This window comes from Dreissena polymorpha, chromosome 1 (genome assembly GCF_020536995.1).
Source record: "Dreissena polymorpha isolate Duluth1 chromosome 1, UMN_Dpol_1.0, whole genome shotgun sequence".
Lineage (NCBI taxonomy): Eukaryota > Metazoa > Mollusca > Bivalvia > Myida > Dreissenidae > Dreissena > Dreissena polymorpha.
In genome coordinates, this window is record NC_068355.1 from 121753066 (window position 1) to 121769986 (window position 16921).

Sequence of the window (16921 nt, forward strand, 5' to 3'; positions counted from 1 at the left end):
GGCATTTTATTATACCATAAATCTATATATATTTATTTTACCCAAGTATTTTATATCCATAGTATGATCAAACGCGATTGCTTGTTTTCACGATGATGTTTCGAACACTGCAGTAACACTCCCGCTGAACTACGTTACAATGAGAGGTGCGTCTGTACGACAACGCAATACGGCGTCGTAACTACAACGGTTACAGCGTCTTGACAGTTATAGACATACACACGCGTTTAGACAGGTAATTTCTTCGTTTAAACTTACACTTAAAACGGGATATGGCATTTATTTTCATTAATTAATGTTTCTTTACTCGCTACCTAAGCTATCGAGACATTTTCTAGCGTGAAATCATGATAAAAGAAAGAAGTTTAAGCTCAAAACATAGCAAATCTAATAAATTCGTTGTTTCTGGCTGGCAGTTTCTGTCACGATGATTATTTTCAATGATCTGTATCAAGTTCACTCTTTTACAAGCATGTGATGCCCATGTGTATACTATTATTGGTGATTTCTATCCGATTTTGCAAAAAAGTTGTAGCATGTCAACTACGTGTCCATGTTACGGTATCTTCTCTTACGACTAAGACATGTTACGTTGTCTTCATTACAGCGTTACAGCGCCTGCAGGAAGTCAAATTTAAAACCATGGTGATTTCGTTCCACGATAGTACCATTTTGGACGTGAGTATGGAGGTCGTCGTTGATTGCAACAACAACGGTTACTAATTACCTCAATTACTGTAAAGAATTTAACAGGAATTTAGAAAATATTTTACACATCGAAAGTGGGGAATTCAATAACAAATTAAGGTCATTTAAAAGCAAGACTTCATTTGGGTAATATTTATTTGTATTTCTTTATGGCGCTTTTTTAATCAATCAGTAATACAATTTTTTAAGATTTGGTACATTTATTTTTAGATAAAATAATAGTAAAAATATACAATTAAAGACTGAACTAATCTTAGAATCGCAAATTCATTAATATTTTTTTATGTTTTTTTTTAATAAACCAGTACTACACTATTTTACAAGACTTTGAACATTTGTTTAAGGCATTGATCTAAATTGAAGATCTTCTATTAATTCAGACTTTAAATCAACATTTATTATTACTATTTTTTTTAAATAAATGAACAAATCGTTAAAAAAATAAGTACTGATTTGTTTAAATCGTAAATTTACTTTCAATAAAGTTACATTTTAAATTCAATCTACATTTTTTGGTTTGGTACCTAAAGCTATTATTTTTAAAAAGTTCAGTGGTAGCTCATTCATGCCCCTAAATTATTTACTGTAGGCATTGCATTAATTAATCAATTAAAAATTAATCGCCAGTCTGCAAATATATGCCCCTAATGTAAGACAATAATGAGTGGCATTAACACCTTATTGTAGGTATACCGCTCTAAAGATCCATTTTACCGAACCCTCCACAACATTTACTATATAAATACAATTTACCGAACTTGTTATACCGAAACCTCTAGTAAACGTCGATACTATACCATCACCTTAAACATGTTGTAGTAAATGCACTGTAACACTCTCTGTAAGACGCCGTAACATTTTAATTCATCAAAATTGATCTAGTTACACTTACATGCAGTTAATTTTGAGACAGATCTTGATAAGAATGATTCAATTTTCGTTCTTGCTTACGTCTGTTTGCATTTTCATCTGTTTAATGTCAGACTTTGAATTATATTCCAATGGTTTTATGAGTTGTCTGTACAGGTCTGTAAAACTTCCATTTTATCGATCACATAGGAATAAATTACATGGCAAGCTGTGAAAGAGGAACACAATAACATTGGCTTACACATCCAAATACTATTCAAAATTACCGTTTATATCATTTGTTTTAACAATGTCCCGTATCGTCAACAAACTGTGGAAAGACGCCGTAACCGTTGTAGTTATGACGCCGTATCGCGTTGTCGTGCAGACGCATCTCTCATTGTAACGTAGTTCAGCGGGAGTGAGTAACGCACGATCTTTACACGTTATTATATCGGAGTTTACATTTGCAGGTACCCGTTTAATACGATAATTGTGTAGCAGTAAAATTGTACAATATTTTAAATGTATTGTCATTATAAAACACTTAAGTGTTATGTTTAAACTGGCTAATATATATACTTAATAGTTCGTGTTAATCCATTCCGGACAAATGTACGCCTATTTTTTAAATATGTTCAAATATCTTATTAAAGCAACTGTTAAGTTTTTGGCTTAATATGCCAAGAGATGACACGGAGGTATCATAAATTGTGCTTAATGACCAGACACATGTGGTTAATGACCCCATACTGAGTCATACAAATATAGGTCCCTGGGTTTATGACACCCTGTTTTCTTAGTAATTGTCTGGACAGTATCCGATCATATCGAGATAATCGGTTTGTGATGAACAAAGGGGCAATTAAAGAATGGGTGGTTAAAAATGCTGAAATAAGGAGTGTCAAAATTGGTGTAAACAATTAAATAAAAACATTTACATGTATCAAGAGGATTTAGTTAATCTGAAACAAGGTAAGTTTTTACGGACATATAGGTTCAAATAGTTTCTTTATATTGATTACATAAAATCAATCAATTTGTTGTTTGTTTTAGTCCTTATTTGTGTTCATTCATTGGATTCTATTTAATCTGAAAGAATTTCAATTTCTGAGTATTTTGTTGTTCTTAAAAAGGGTCCCGAATATGATTGAAACCTAATCACGATGCGGATCATCAAACGCAAACAATAGCAGAATGGCCGCAGTGTTGACAGCCAAACTTTGAGGATGCGCAAACGTGGCGTCATTATCGGAATCCCCAAAACCTCCTATACACTTTGTTTATTGTTCAATTCATTTTATGTACTACAAAGGAAGGAAAAAAAATCGAAGTTACACTGAACAAATACAACATATTTATTTGTCCGCCATCTTGGTTTCGCTAGCGAACTATAGCGAACTACCTCCCGAGAGGGTTCGCTTCGGTTCGCGAACGTTCGCGGCGAACCGAGCGTTCAATAGCGAACGTTCGCGACCGTTCGCGAACTATAGCGAACGTTCGCTGTAACTGAACGCACTACAGGGATCTGTGGTTCGAGTCCGGTTGGTGTTTACTTTTTTTATATTTCTTTACTTTTATTCTTGTTTTTTTACAGGAGCTTTTTAGATCCAATGTTTACATTTATTAATATAACGCATTTAATGACAAACTTCAATACATGCCAAAATCTGTGAAACGGCCCCTTTAATGGCATTTTGTTGCATGGCAAAAAGGCAAGTCCGTTCATTTCCTTTAATGTCAATTTATCCATATACAACGTGGGATGAAATACTTAACAACAACGCCATATGGGAATTCCTACATATATTTTTTTTCCAAATATATTATTGTATACAGTCTGATAACTACATGATTGGATCTTTCTTGATCCGTTCTTCTCTTAATCTAAGCGAAGAGAGTCTTATTTCCGACAAATCAGTACATTTTAAACTGTAAGGTTAATTTGCATAAACGTAAATTAGATTGATTGGTCATTGGTGTCCGTGCTGGTGTTTGATTGGTCATTGGTGTCCGTCTCTGAACGTGCTAATTGCTGATTGGCTTTATCGCTAAATGTACTTTTCAAATGATGCAGGAAATGTGTAGACAACATTATTATGTAGACACCGATGCTATAGATGGCTAACCCAGAATATAATACTCGAGGCAACCAAATTGCACTTACAGTAACCACGTTTTGCCACTTCGACGGACGTTACAGATTGTCGGACTTGATTATAATTTACTAATGCAATTGTTCTTACCGCTATCAAATATTGCATACGTTTTGACATTGTCTGACCTTTCAATTTACTGATCTAAAACAATTTAACAATGCATGACAAGGTATGCCTGTTCTTGCAAAATATTTTTAAGCACATTTCAATTATTTTATTGTAAATTAATATTCTTTATAAATAGACATATATGCAAAATTTCCAAAATCCACGACGTATGCTATTATTAATAATTTTCAATGAAAGATTTATTAATAATTTCAAATTTATATATTTAGATTTATTTTTAGTTGTAATATTCATCAATAATATTCATAACATTACATAGAGTTTGGAATGCAACGACGTTATACTTTTTTTGAGAACATTTGAATTGAGTGCTTATGGAATTACTCCCATAAACACTCACAAGAAGCTAGTAAGTTTGGTAAATATAGGAGAAACAACACTTTTTGTGTTTTGCGTGCAGCTCCTGGTATATTGTATCTCGGCTTAACGTTTCATTCATAAAACGAGTTAGTAGATTATGGTAAAGCGTGGGTTTAATAAATAAATAAAATAATTGATTAAAAATAAATAAATAACAAAGAACTAAAAAAGAGTACCAAACTCCGTATTATACCTTTTGGTCGCAACAGTTGGGTCGTGTAGCAATAACGCATTCAAAAATACGTCACATCTCCAAACCATTCGAGCGCGAACGTCACCGTATTTAAATTCATTTTTACAATACACTGTATCTGAACGGAATAATCATTCCGATGACGAAAACATGCTAAATCGAACCGTTTTTCATAAGGCTGAATAACATAGAGCGAACGATTCCAAATACTCTTTTTTATACGACGAAAGACGCACTAAAATGGTTCTCACGCGCGAAAGAACAAATGGTAAAGCCTTAAAGGATTTTTTCCGGCGCAATATTATTAAATCATTGTTATGTCTATGCCCACTTCATTCACATTTCGTTCTTAAATGCACTCAATATTTGCATATTTGCGGCGAACTTATAAACACCATTCCGTCCCCTAAGTTGAACATATTATATTATTCTAATATACATGGTTTCATTATGTCCATAACATTTGACTCAACGTTATCATTGTTTGGAAGACAAGGAAGACATTGATTGAATTGCTCATGTTGATAGCACTAAAACTTGAATCATCATACAATCCAAAGAAAAACATTCAAGTGTCAGCAATTAAACAAAACTTTGTCCAGACCTTCGTCTCAGATTGTTAAATTGTGTGGGTCCCGTCCTCCTACTCAGTACCGACCTCTTGTGTATTGATTGGATTGTCAAAATTGTCATTTTGAAAATGGCAACATACAACAGTGAATGGGAGTCCAAAGCGTCTGCAGCTGAATCGAGAAGATGTACATTCTTGAGAACCGTTATATACATGATGTTCAAAAGTTATTCTAGATTGGATTTAGATGGTCGTTGTCCTGTTTCCACTTGGGTTCATATTATTTGCCACCCCGTCGATACGATGATTTGATATCACACGCATTGGCTACAGAATATCACAGGAGATGATATTAATGAAGTCAGGATGGCGAAGTATTTTTCGCCGTTTTATACTCTTTGTTACTTTAATTATTGTTTTTAAATGCCGTTCAATTTACAGGCCATATCAGAAAAATGTGTTTAAGGTTTATTTTGTAACAATATATGATTCATAGTTTGACTTGAAGTTTACTTGCTACAACTTTTCTAAGCGTAATCACTAAATTACAGACCCAGCTAAGAAAATTCGTAGCGAGTTCAGTCGAGATATAAAGCGAGTATTAATACGAATAAAAAGCTAATCACTTTTTTACTGATATGGTTGGAAAGTGAGCGGCATTGAAAAATTAAGCAAAAGTAAGAAAGGGTATAAAAAAGCAAAAAACCTGTTTCGGCATGGACGTCGCCATCTTAATTGTCTCGTGATTATCCTCTCTGAATATTCTTTAATGTATTGTTTTCAGAAGAGCGCGGAGAAGCGAATGCTGTTTCGGCAGAAGCCACTTTCTTTGTGAAAATGTTATGGCGCAGTGATTCTAAGGAATCCTTTAGTAGGTCACTTAAAAGATCAAACATCAAGCATCTACCAAGGTCTTCAAATTATGTAATATCTCTTTTGACTTGTTTGAAAGGAAGAATGACATAGAACATGATTCCATGAAAGGAACAGGCTTTACATATTTCAGAACTACTTTTTTTTCCGATGCCGAAATTCCTTGAAGTTTATTACAAGCTTTAGAAAGCATAAACAAATAAACAATCACTGCACACATCGTCTTCTGAAAGTTATTTCTTTGTGTTATTTTGACTGTTTGTTCACATAAGATCGAAAGTAGATGGTCTTATTGTCCTCTTCGGAGAAATGCATGAGCAAGATGAGCAAATCTGAGCACAACCATCGTTGAGGTGCTATGCAGAAATATTCTTCTACATTTACAAAATCAACGTCTGCATCCCCTGGTGTCGTGACGATATGACAAGACATCCTATTTAGTGAGAGCTGTGTTGTTTAGAGCCATCATGCCTGTATTGTTTTGTCACGAGACAAACAGTTCTCATATTGGTTTGAGCATTCTGTTTCTTATATGAAACTCACGAACACTTTCACGATTTTTCCTCGTCCTGAGTGTGTGATCTTTGATGTGTGCGATCTTAGACAGAAGGACCGTCTTCGTAGCCTCCCAACACCAATGTCGCTTGTTCGCCGTAAAGCCTGCATAAGTTTCGTCTAGTACGTTAAACAAGTCGCCCGTTTCCATTGTAAACTATGGAACAAAGAGCTACCATAAAGCATGTTACAGTCTGTTTCAGGAGTACAGTTCAATCACATCCTCACCTGTTGCATATGCAGCATGATCCCTTATTACATGAGCAATCTGAGGATTGTGTGCTTTTACGAGGTATATCGAAGAAAGAGGGCTGTAGGATGGGGGCTCAGTTTTTAAGACGATAAGTCTTCTAGGCAAAGATCTCCAACACATACAAGGATCTCCCACACGACCCGGGAACCAAAGATATCCCACACAACCAAGCAACCAAAGATCTCCCGCACAACTAGGGAACCAAAGATCTCCCACACAACCCGGAAACCAAAGTTCTCCCACACAACCAGGAAACACGGTAGCAGATGGGCAATATCAATGGCACTCTCAGAATCCATCTTCACAGCGGAGCCATTCCTAAGAGTGTTTACTCTGTCTTTCTGTTTGAAGTTTTAACTTTTAAGTAAAGTCCGACTTACCTTTGAAATACCTTATGATATTGTTTCCAACAACATACAATGCATGAACATTCACATCCAAACCAACCACTTTCTGATTGATAATGTTTCTGTAGGATCAGCTGTGTAGTGTCACCATGTTGTGGTCTTTATCTGCATTTAATCTGGATCCAATGCATCTTTTTTGATGCGCGCCTCGGTCGCGTCTCTGTGGTGTGGACTTGTATTTTAAGGTCAGCACTGGTCAGCCACTAAAAAGCTTAGCATTTCTTCGGTCATTCCACTGCCGAACGTGACACTACCTCTTTAGATACCTCATCAATGAACAAGACCAGTGCTAAGCCAAGCTCAGTACTGATTTAGCATACGAACAAGTGAAAACCATCAACGAGCTTTCGATAAATGACTGGGTTCGTTTCATTTAGGTTGCTTTTTTGCTGCATGTAGCAATACGCATTTCGCAGGTAATCGAAATGCCCAGCTGTTGCAATTCGGATAAATAATCGGATATTTCTTTCAAAAGCATCAGCCAACACCCAGTACGATCCGACTAAATCAACATTATTGCGATGCCACAAATAAGCTGATAATTTAATCCTACTTGGCTTATATTAAAGGCAAGTTCTTGTTTCTTTGTTTCCGTCTCGAGTTTGATCAAAATATCTGAACATGTAGCGTTTGGAACGGATTCCATCCATGGAGGAACCCATGCCTCGCTCCCAATCAAGCTAATAAGTGTATGAAAATAGTGCTTAAACAATATGTGCGGTCTGGAAAAGTGGTTTTGTTCGAGTGAAACGATGAGTTCTAGAGGGTTCATTTGAAATGCATTCGCGATGGGGCTAATGAGACTATTTAATCAACATAAATCAGGTTAAATATCAAGAACCATATTTAGTCTTATTACATTGAAACGTTTGTCGCATTGTAGTGCTTTATCTTACAATCGACCACTTTCTTGTTTAATGACCTATATGTGTTTCCTGTCCAATAAAAGTAGATGGTGGACATAACAATAACTTTCTGTCGTTACTTTTGTGTCTGCGGCCATTTGGACGCCATATTGGATTTCTGTGTTGCGAAATAGAATAACATAATTGTTGATTATTTAAATGTGGGTTTATTTTTGCTCATGAAATATAAGAATAGACATAACATTCATCAAATTTAACGGTATAATAAGGGTATTATTACATATTTAGCATAATTTAAAGAATTTTGCGACCGTCTTTGACGCTATCTTGAACACTACTAATTTTTGGTGGTTGTGGATAGGGTATTTTTCGATTAAAGGGGCCTTTTCACAAATTGTTGCATGCATTGAAGTTTGTCATGAAATTCTTTATATTGATAGATGTAAATATTGGATCTCAAAAGCTCCAGTAAAAAAAAACAACAGAATACAATTTAAAAAAAGTAACCCTCAACTGGGCTCGAACCACTGGACCCTGGAGTCATGGCGAAAAAATCTACCCCTTAGAACACTTGGCCATCCGTGCTCATACAACGCGGGATGTATTTTATACTTTATAAAAGCAATCCTCGTAGGTTCACAAAATACACCGACAACAAAAAAACTTTCTAAATTATTCAATTGTTTCGCGCTGCAACGCTTTATAATTTTCAGGTTTTTAAATCGTCAAAAGATGCATATAATGGATATTTTAGAGCATGGTAAATCTTCAGTATTACTGTTTCCTCACAAATATCATAACATCAACCAAAATTTGCGATTCTGAAACAACTTTTTGTAATTTTGTCAATTTACCAAAACGTGAAACGGCCCCTTAATGACCTGATTATAATAGGAAACAACACTCGTGACTACTTAACACAATCTTTAATTGCTGACGCAGTTCACAATATAAATATATGCATTATAAATAGTACGCGAGCTGATGCTTAAAATCGCCTCTAACCCCTATCTCTTCTACTGCACTTTTTAACAAGTATTTTAAAAAATTCATTTATGTACTTCTCAAAACTCTCACTCTCCTAAACCTTTCAAAAGTCAACCTTTTACTTGTACTTGTTCGTGACAAATGAAACTCTATATTTTAAGTTTCTTATTGGTCATACTGTAATCATGGTTTAACCATTTAACCCTTTGCATGCTGGGAAATTTGTCGTCTGCTAAAATGTCGTCTGCAGAATTTCTAAAATTAGCATTTTCTTCGATTTTTTTTTCAAAGAATACTATCAGAATAGCAAACAGTTTGGATCCTGATGAGACGCCACGTTCTGTGGCGTCTCATCTGGATCCAAACTGTTTGCAAAGGCCTTTAAAATTCAGCTCCAGCGCTTTAAGGGTTAAAACCCAATAATGTTCGACTGACAATATGAAACTGAATATTTATAAATGCTGTATGTTATTCTATGCAAAACAATATGTATTGTTTGTATTGTTTGAAATAAATATGTTTTAACTAAGCGTATGATCAAACTTCTGATCCGAGCATTGTAGCGCCAGATAGAATTGACTTCAATTGACATAATGTGACACAGCCATGCGTTTATTGAAGGAGCAGAATACGATTTCGAAAAATAGTTTGATAAATCAACAATCGCTAATTGTCATGACAGCTTCATTATTCTGTGCATGTATTTATTCTGTTCTAGTAAAATTCTGATCAGTACTGTTTGTGACTCATGGACGTCCGCCATAGCTATGAACTACTAAAATGGATGTTTCAATAGTGCAAAGAAATTTCATTTCACCATTAGATCATGCGTGCACAAGCAAAAAGATTTGCTCACAAGTTTTATTAACATGAGCAATCGAACCTCCTCATTAAACGATTTGCTGTGACGTGGTTTTCATAATTTTATTAATTATGAATAAGTTAAAATGTGTGAAATTGAGCCAAATACTGTTTTTAAAATCGAAGAATATACTATATGAGTTGGACAATCACTTTCGGATATTTTACTTTTAAGATGTTGCGTGTGTTATTTCATTTCTATTATGTTTCGCGGCTGTGTTCCTTATTAGGTGTACTGTTTAATTTATTTGACAATAAAAGCTAAAAACCAAGTATTATGAAGACGATATTTACGAACTGGAATTTTCTTATGAAAAAAAAGAAAATCATGTTATATTTGGGTTTAAATTTTAACAATATTTAATACAATAGGTTTCAAGTCAGTTTTTTAATGATACACTAATTAATTTTTTCGCGATTGAATTTGTAAAAAGCAGAGCAAGTTCTCGTATACAAGCACCATCATTCATTGAGGAAGAATAATTTCAATCTCTTAGACGGCGTTTACCTGTATTAAAAGGGAATGAACATAAATAAGAAGACCTGTTAAGTGATTTGTATGGTCTTTTCGAAATCTATTATTGAAAAGTGACTTTGAGTCATCACTTAGTTCTGCTGAGAGTTAAATTAGCAATAACAAGGATGTTAAATACTCAGAACTTATTTTCTATAATGTTCTAACATATTGTTTCATACATCATTGACCTCCCTTTGAAACGAGGATCAGCCAACGTTCTATTTGGATCACAACGTGCTTTATTTAATTTTAAAATAGAGTCATAAATAGATATATGCATTCTATTCATTAAGTGAGTGTGTCGTTGCATATGTTACATTCCTTAACAATGAAGAAGCGGAAATATTTCACGCGCACTTCTGTAACAATCGCATCATTAAAGTGATATTATGGGCATCTAGCAGTTTATAGGTGTCTATCGCAACCGTTGTTTATTTTTGGTGTTTTCACTTCATACACAATCATATTTGTTAATGCAGCATCAATATACTAAAACAATATCCCGGAAAGGGAAAACCGTACTTCCGTTTGACAACTGATCATGCATGTACGATGTGAACCTAAATTTAGTTTTAGTGCAGATTCGTTCATACGACACAAAGACACATTTTGTTTTACGGATCATTTCGGCTGAGAGGACTGGGTGAGTCACGTAAGAATATCGAATAAAAAAATATATTTTTATAAACAACTGGTAGAAGATGAGTTGCAGATAATTGGTCAGTTACCACATTTTAACTAACTCCTTTAAGCTGTAAACTCTTTTCAGCTCAATTCAACAGTGAAAATGCCCATAATATCACTTTAAATTAATTGGATAATATTTAGCCGTACAGTATGGAAGGGAATATCCGCCAGTCCATTCATGTTGCCAAATGACAATTACATATTGCTAAATAACAATTGCATACTGCTAAATGACAATTGCATTTTGCTTTATTTTATTTGTTACAAAATAACCGCGTCTTCCTTGCGTCTTTATGCTTGTTTCTATCAGTTAGTGAAATATTGCTTGCATACTTCTTTTTAATGTTTACTCGATGTATGTTAATCATGTATTCTTGCGAGTAAATGACAAATGCATTATTTCTGTAAAAATGATCACGTGGCTATCTTCTTGTTGCTGAACTATTATAATTTCAATACTTAGTAATGCTAGAAAATGTCATATTGATTGTAGGTTCTACTAAGCGAAATGAATACGCACAAGGCAGCAGCTCACATGAAGTAAGCCGAATGCCGAATGCATTTAGACGAATGCATTAGTAATACTGAATTCATACACGACGGAGAACCAGAGTTTTCAGTAGTTTTCGGTAGTTTTCGTAAAAGGTTATTATTTATTACGGTGTTGTATTATATATCTACCAGATGAATTACTCTACCGCGTCGTTTCGAACGTATTTTCCACTGTTCTTATTCAGGTAAAGTTTACTTGTTTATTGCACTGTTTTATTGGGTAAATTGCATACGATTACAAGTCATCCCCATTTCGAAAGTTGAGTTGTCATTTGGTTTGTGATTTAGGTCTATTTTAAGTTAATGGACGTAATATTGTTTTCAATTACTCGTCAAACGTCCAATATAGTATCATTCAGATTGTAACGAAGGTGGGTTACGATGATCAAAACGTCTAACTGTTGGCTTGTTTGAATTTAACTATTAATTTCATACTATTTTTATCGCATATCTTCGTAACACTGTCTTTATCTAATCAAATCGTACCTAGGTTGGTAAAATTGTATCTTATTCAAATTATTCATTTTAATTGTTTTTTACTAGTTTATCCCCAATAAGGCATGGAAATTCATATATAGAGCTAATTAGAATGGAAAGCAACGTGAGAAAATAAGTATGCACAGTTACCTCATTAACGAACAAAAATAATTATGTATTTTTGAATTAAATGGTTTCTCTTTTTCATTTCAAATGATTATATTTCTCATACTGTTTTATACTATTATCAATATATGTTGACCATCTTACACCTATTTCTGTATATTGGGTAAGCGATTACTTTGGATAGGTACCAGTTGACCAAAAAACGGGTATAAGTTGACCAAAATGGGTTTGAGTTGACCACAGTACGGGTTTAACAGTTACCTAACAGGTGTCTTCAAACAGACACATTTAATGAAGATTTTTCTTTTATAGACTTAAATGGCAGATTGATCTCGTTTTTCTTTGCATCTAAAATGTGTAGCTCAGTGACTCAGTTAATGTTTACGGTTTGTAACTCAGGGGTCCTGGGTTCGATTCTCACATGCGGTGCTGATTTTTTTTCATAGGAGTTTCCTCTGGCGAGACTGCAGAGCCCTAGTCTAGGACTGGTGAAACACAGGATGCATAATTAAATGAATCTTTGCCTTAATGTAAGTTAAATACACAGGCATAAACACCATACAAACAAACACATAAAGATGTTAGTACATGTAGGATAATAGTGAAGATTTCCCATACAGATGGTACTTAGATGATCAAAGCAGATAAGATCATATTTCTGTGAAAAAAGTGTAGAAACTTAGATCAGCAAGTGTAATATCTGACTACGTAACAGTTATTATCTCTCGAATCTAGCATTATTCTACAAAATGGTGACTTGTTTTTATAAATAAAAAAAAATGCACATGAATACATTTTCAGATATGAGCTAACAGCAAAGAGCAGCTGCTTTTTTAAGGCAAGCAGCAGAATTGTTGAATGTCAACACAAGTGACAGGAGTACACAATACCAGCACCTGCATCAGTAACCTCAGTCAGTAGCACTAGTGCTGCAAAGGCAATTTTTGCACCCGACAGTAAAAGAAGGAGGCATGGACAAGCAAATACAGGAACTGTTGCAGTGCCAGCACTGGACTATTATACCCAGGTGTAATAAGGTAGGCATCACTTAAGAGGCCCTGGCCTGTGCTAGATATTTTGGAACTACAGTTTATACCACAATAATTCTTTTTTAATGTAAAGATGTCTATTGTTTCATAATTTTCATGCATATACATCTTATTTTACTGTGTAAACTTAAAGAAGCCATTTATTATTGCATACTTCCTAATTATTGTTTACAAGACCTTCCTGTACTTTCAATTCTTTCTGGAAACCCCCTACATAATTAATGATGAGGAAAAATGCTTTTAGCAGTTAACTCTAAAAAGGTTAATGGTTTGAGTTCCATAGTTTAGGATATTTCAAACAATTTCGAATTAAAAAAATTAATTCCCAAGTGTACCCGTCCATTGCTGCAATATAGAAAGGCAGATTCCACAACACGGCACTTATAAGTACTGTATACAAATAAACATGCGTATCGAGTTGAGTCAGATTAAAACTGCAAAGGTTATACCGGTAACTCTGATGGTATTAGTTATAGAATTAAAATGTTTTTTGCCCTTAAATCCAAGGCCAATAACTATAATAAGTTATCAATTATAGAATTGCATATACTTCATGTTTCTTAATAAGCTCTTGCATAAGTCAAGCTAAATATTAAATGATTTCAACCTTAACAAGACAAATGTTTTGCATTCACTTCCCTACTGTAAATGCAGGTCCCTGGTTACAACTAATGACCACCTGTTGAAGGAGCTAGACTAGACCCGGCAGAGACTCAAGCACAGAGGTGAATCAGATTAACTGGAGCTACAAGCAGCTCAAAAAAAACCTTCAGAGACCAGTCTAAATGTTCTGATAATGATAATAGAGTGTGCTTTGTGTTTTATTGCTAATAATTTGGCTGCTCTGTATCCAATATCTGAAGTGGTATTTTATTAAGATTTAGAAAAAAATAAGGCTTTATGCATGTGTGTGAAGTGTCGTCCCAGATTAGCTTATGTTGTCCACACATGATTATCTGGGACAACACTTTCGGCCTAGACTGGATTTTATATTTCAAAATACTTTCTTTAAACAAAAAATCTCATAAAACCAGAAAGTGTCTTCCCTGATTAGCCTGTGCAGACTGTACAAGTTAATCTGCCACGACACTTTAGGAACATGCATTAAACCCCATTTTCCCAGAGCAAGGTCAAATTGTATTTATTTCCTTTCAATATTCACATCCCCTTTATTTTAGGATCATACTGATTCTAAATGCCTATTTATTGTAAGCTGAATATTCAGTCATAACCAAAAAGTGTCATAAGATCTTTGTTAAGACAGGACCCAGAATTCTAGCATTTAATGACGTTATGTGCTTTTCCGCACTTATTCTATGTCTTTTATAAGTAAAAGGTGAACACTAGCAACAATATAATTTGCTACCAAAAATGTTTTCCATATATTATTTCTTTTACATGAAAGAAGTTAACATGTGTAAAAAAGTTTGGCAAACAAACTGACAGGTAACAATCAGTTTATTTGTTGTGCATCCAGGCATTTACATATAACCAGACAGTAGTGCAATCTAACATATGTATGTATATGTAGGTTTTTAACTTATATTGCACCAGTTTATAGATTGTTTTGAAAACAATTGTATGATCATGGTAAAGTTACATATGTCTAGTCATAAGCAGTATGTGTGGGATACACTAGCAACAGGACCGTAGGGATCATTTTGTTTTCAGATGATGTTTATGTAATGTGTGTTTCATCCTAATATTTATTTAACCAGTATGCCATGTAATACATATATTTTCTAATAAAATTGTAAAAAAAGTTTATTCAGTATTTAGATTATTTTGACACGCTATTTCATGATGGATGGCTTCATCCACAGTCATTACAAGACACACAACAACAACATAATTGAGACTCGGTCTGGGAAAATGGGTCTTAATGCATGTGTGTAAAGTGTTAATCAGGGCAAATCAGTGATGAAATTTTCGCTACATGGAATTTTTTGATAAAAAAGTCTCTGCCGGAAAGTGTTGTCCCTGATAAGCCTGTGCTGACGGTACAGGTTAATCTGAGACAACATTTTGAGCACATGCATTGAGTCCAATTTTCCCAGAGCCAGACTCAAATGTTAAAGCAATGCCCGTTAAATTAAGAAATATATCCAATGACAAAATAGTGGTTTGCTATTTATTGAAAATCTCATAATTGTTCAAATAAAAAAGATTTATTCATTATTTACAACAAGATGCAATTATCTTTCAAAAACAACAATAACAACACAATTGGCATTTCATGTAAAAGCTATTCACACTAGACGATAAATTAAACTGGTATTTAGGATAAACAATACCATACTAAAGAAGCACAGACAGTTCTCACTATTCCATTCATAGCAATTCATATTGAATTCAACAACAACTAGAAATGGCGCGGCAGAGGCCGACGCGTATCCCCACGCCGCATGTTTGACCCAGGGGGCACACCAGCGTTGGTAATGGGGGCCATGCATAGTTGAGATTGACCGTATTGTCATAAGAGATATTCAGTATCAATTGGAAGTGAATCGGTGTAGAAATGAAGAAGTTAATGTCTTCGTTTGAACATGGCATATCTTTTTTATTGCATAAATCGATTCCGCTTAGAATGGCCTTTAAGAAAAGGTATGGTTACGGGGGTCTCTATGTGCAAAATGCTGCATTTATTTTCGCTTAAAGTTGTTATTATAAAGGGAAACTATTTAGTGACCTCCAAGCAAAACAATAGGCATTATGTAGACGGGTAAGTGTTTTACACTATCACCGCTTTTTTTACGGAGGATTCCAGAGATAGTCGATGTATCACGGTTGATACCGGAGATTTTGATTTTGATGTTTAGAGTGATCTCCCGGCAATACTAATTTACGCTGCAATTTGCGCTGGAATTAGGTTTATTACTACTGGTTCCCATTTTCGCATTGTGAACTATTTATAATGGCGGTGTACGCAAAACCGAAGACTAATTCTAAACACAGTTAAACAAAGAACGCTGTTAGAATAAGCATTAATACAAATTCCAAAAGTTTAATTGCAGTTGTCAATAACACACACGAAGTAAAGATATATATGAAGTAATTATAAACTTATCAACATGTGACAATGAGATGAAGTGTTTTCATCGCAAATGTTACTAGGCAAAATGCAGCTACCATGTATAAGAAAGCATATGCTAGTAGTTAAAAGGAGAATGTCATTTATCATTATGCATGGACTGGCGGATATTCCCTTCCATAGTACAGACTGTTGTACACCTTTGCATGCATATATCAAATGCATCGTATATGAAATCTTACAATATATGCAAAAAGAACATATTGACGCGTCCGTCATACCGTGCACATGTGATCGATGACGACTTTTATATAACAACACAACACCTACACATAAAGGAAAACATTTAAAAATATAATTCAAGCTTTGTTTTACGGTTTATTAAGTGTTAAGGATTTTTCAGATACATGCAGTGGACGTGGGTTGTTTGCGGTGTGACTACGAGTCTTCCTAACTTCGTGACGTACCCCCGATCTACATGGGACCGGACCCGAGTGACATATAATTATACAAACCAAAGACCCTTGAAATTTTTAAAATAAAATACGACAATATTCACATGAAGTTTGATCGATTGACATAACTCGGTTTCGAGCGCACGTTCTAATTATTGTTTATATGTTTGATCTTGCAAGTTCTGTAAATAATATGTTTACACTAAGATATACACTTATTTACATACAATGAGAGACCTTTCACAATAAAGATACG

The 16921-nt window shown here is 34.5% G+C and overlaps 1 long non-coding RNA gene across 1 annotated transcript; it reads left to right on the top strand.

The window, feature by feature from the left end:
• The first annotated feature begins 11642 nt into the window (after positions 1-11642).
• On the top strand, positions 11643-14944 carry LOC127847438 (uncharacterized). The gene is made up of 4 exons (XR_008033966.1): positions 11643-11712; positions 12577-12660; positions 12932-13167; positions 13834-14944. It is a non-coding gene; the product is annotated as an uncharacterized LOC127847438 (long non-coding RNA).
• Positions 14945-16921: the final 1977 nt, after the last annotated feature.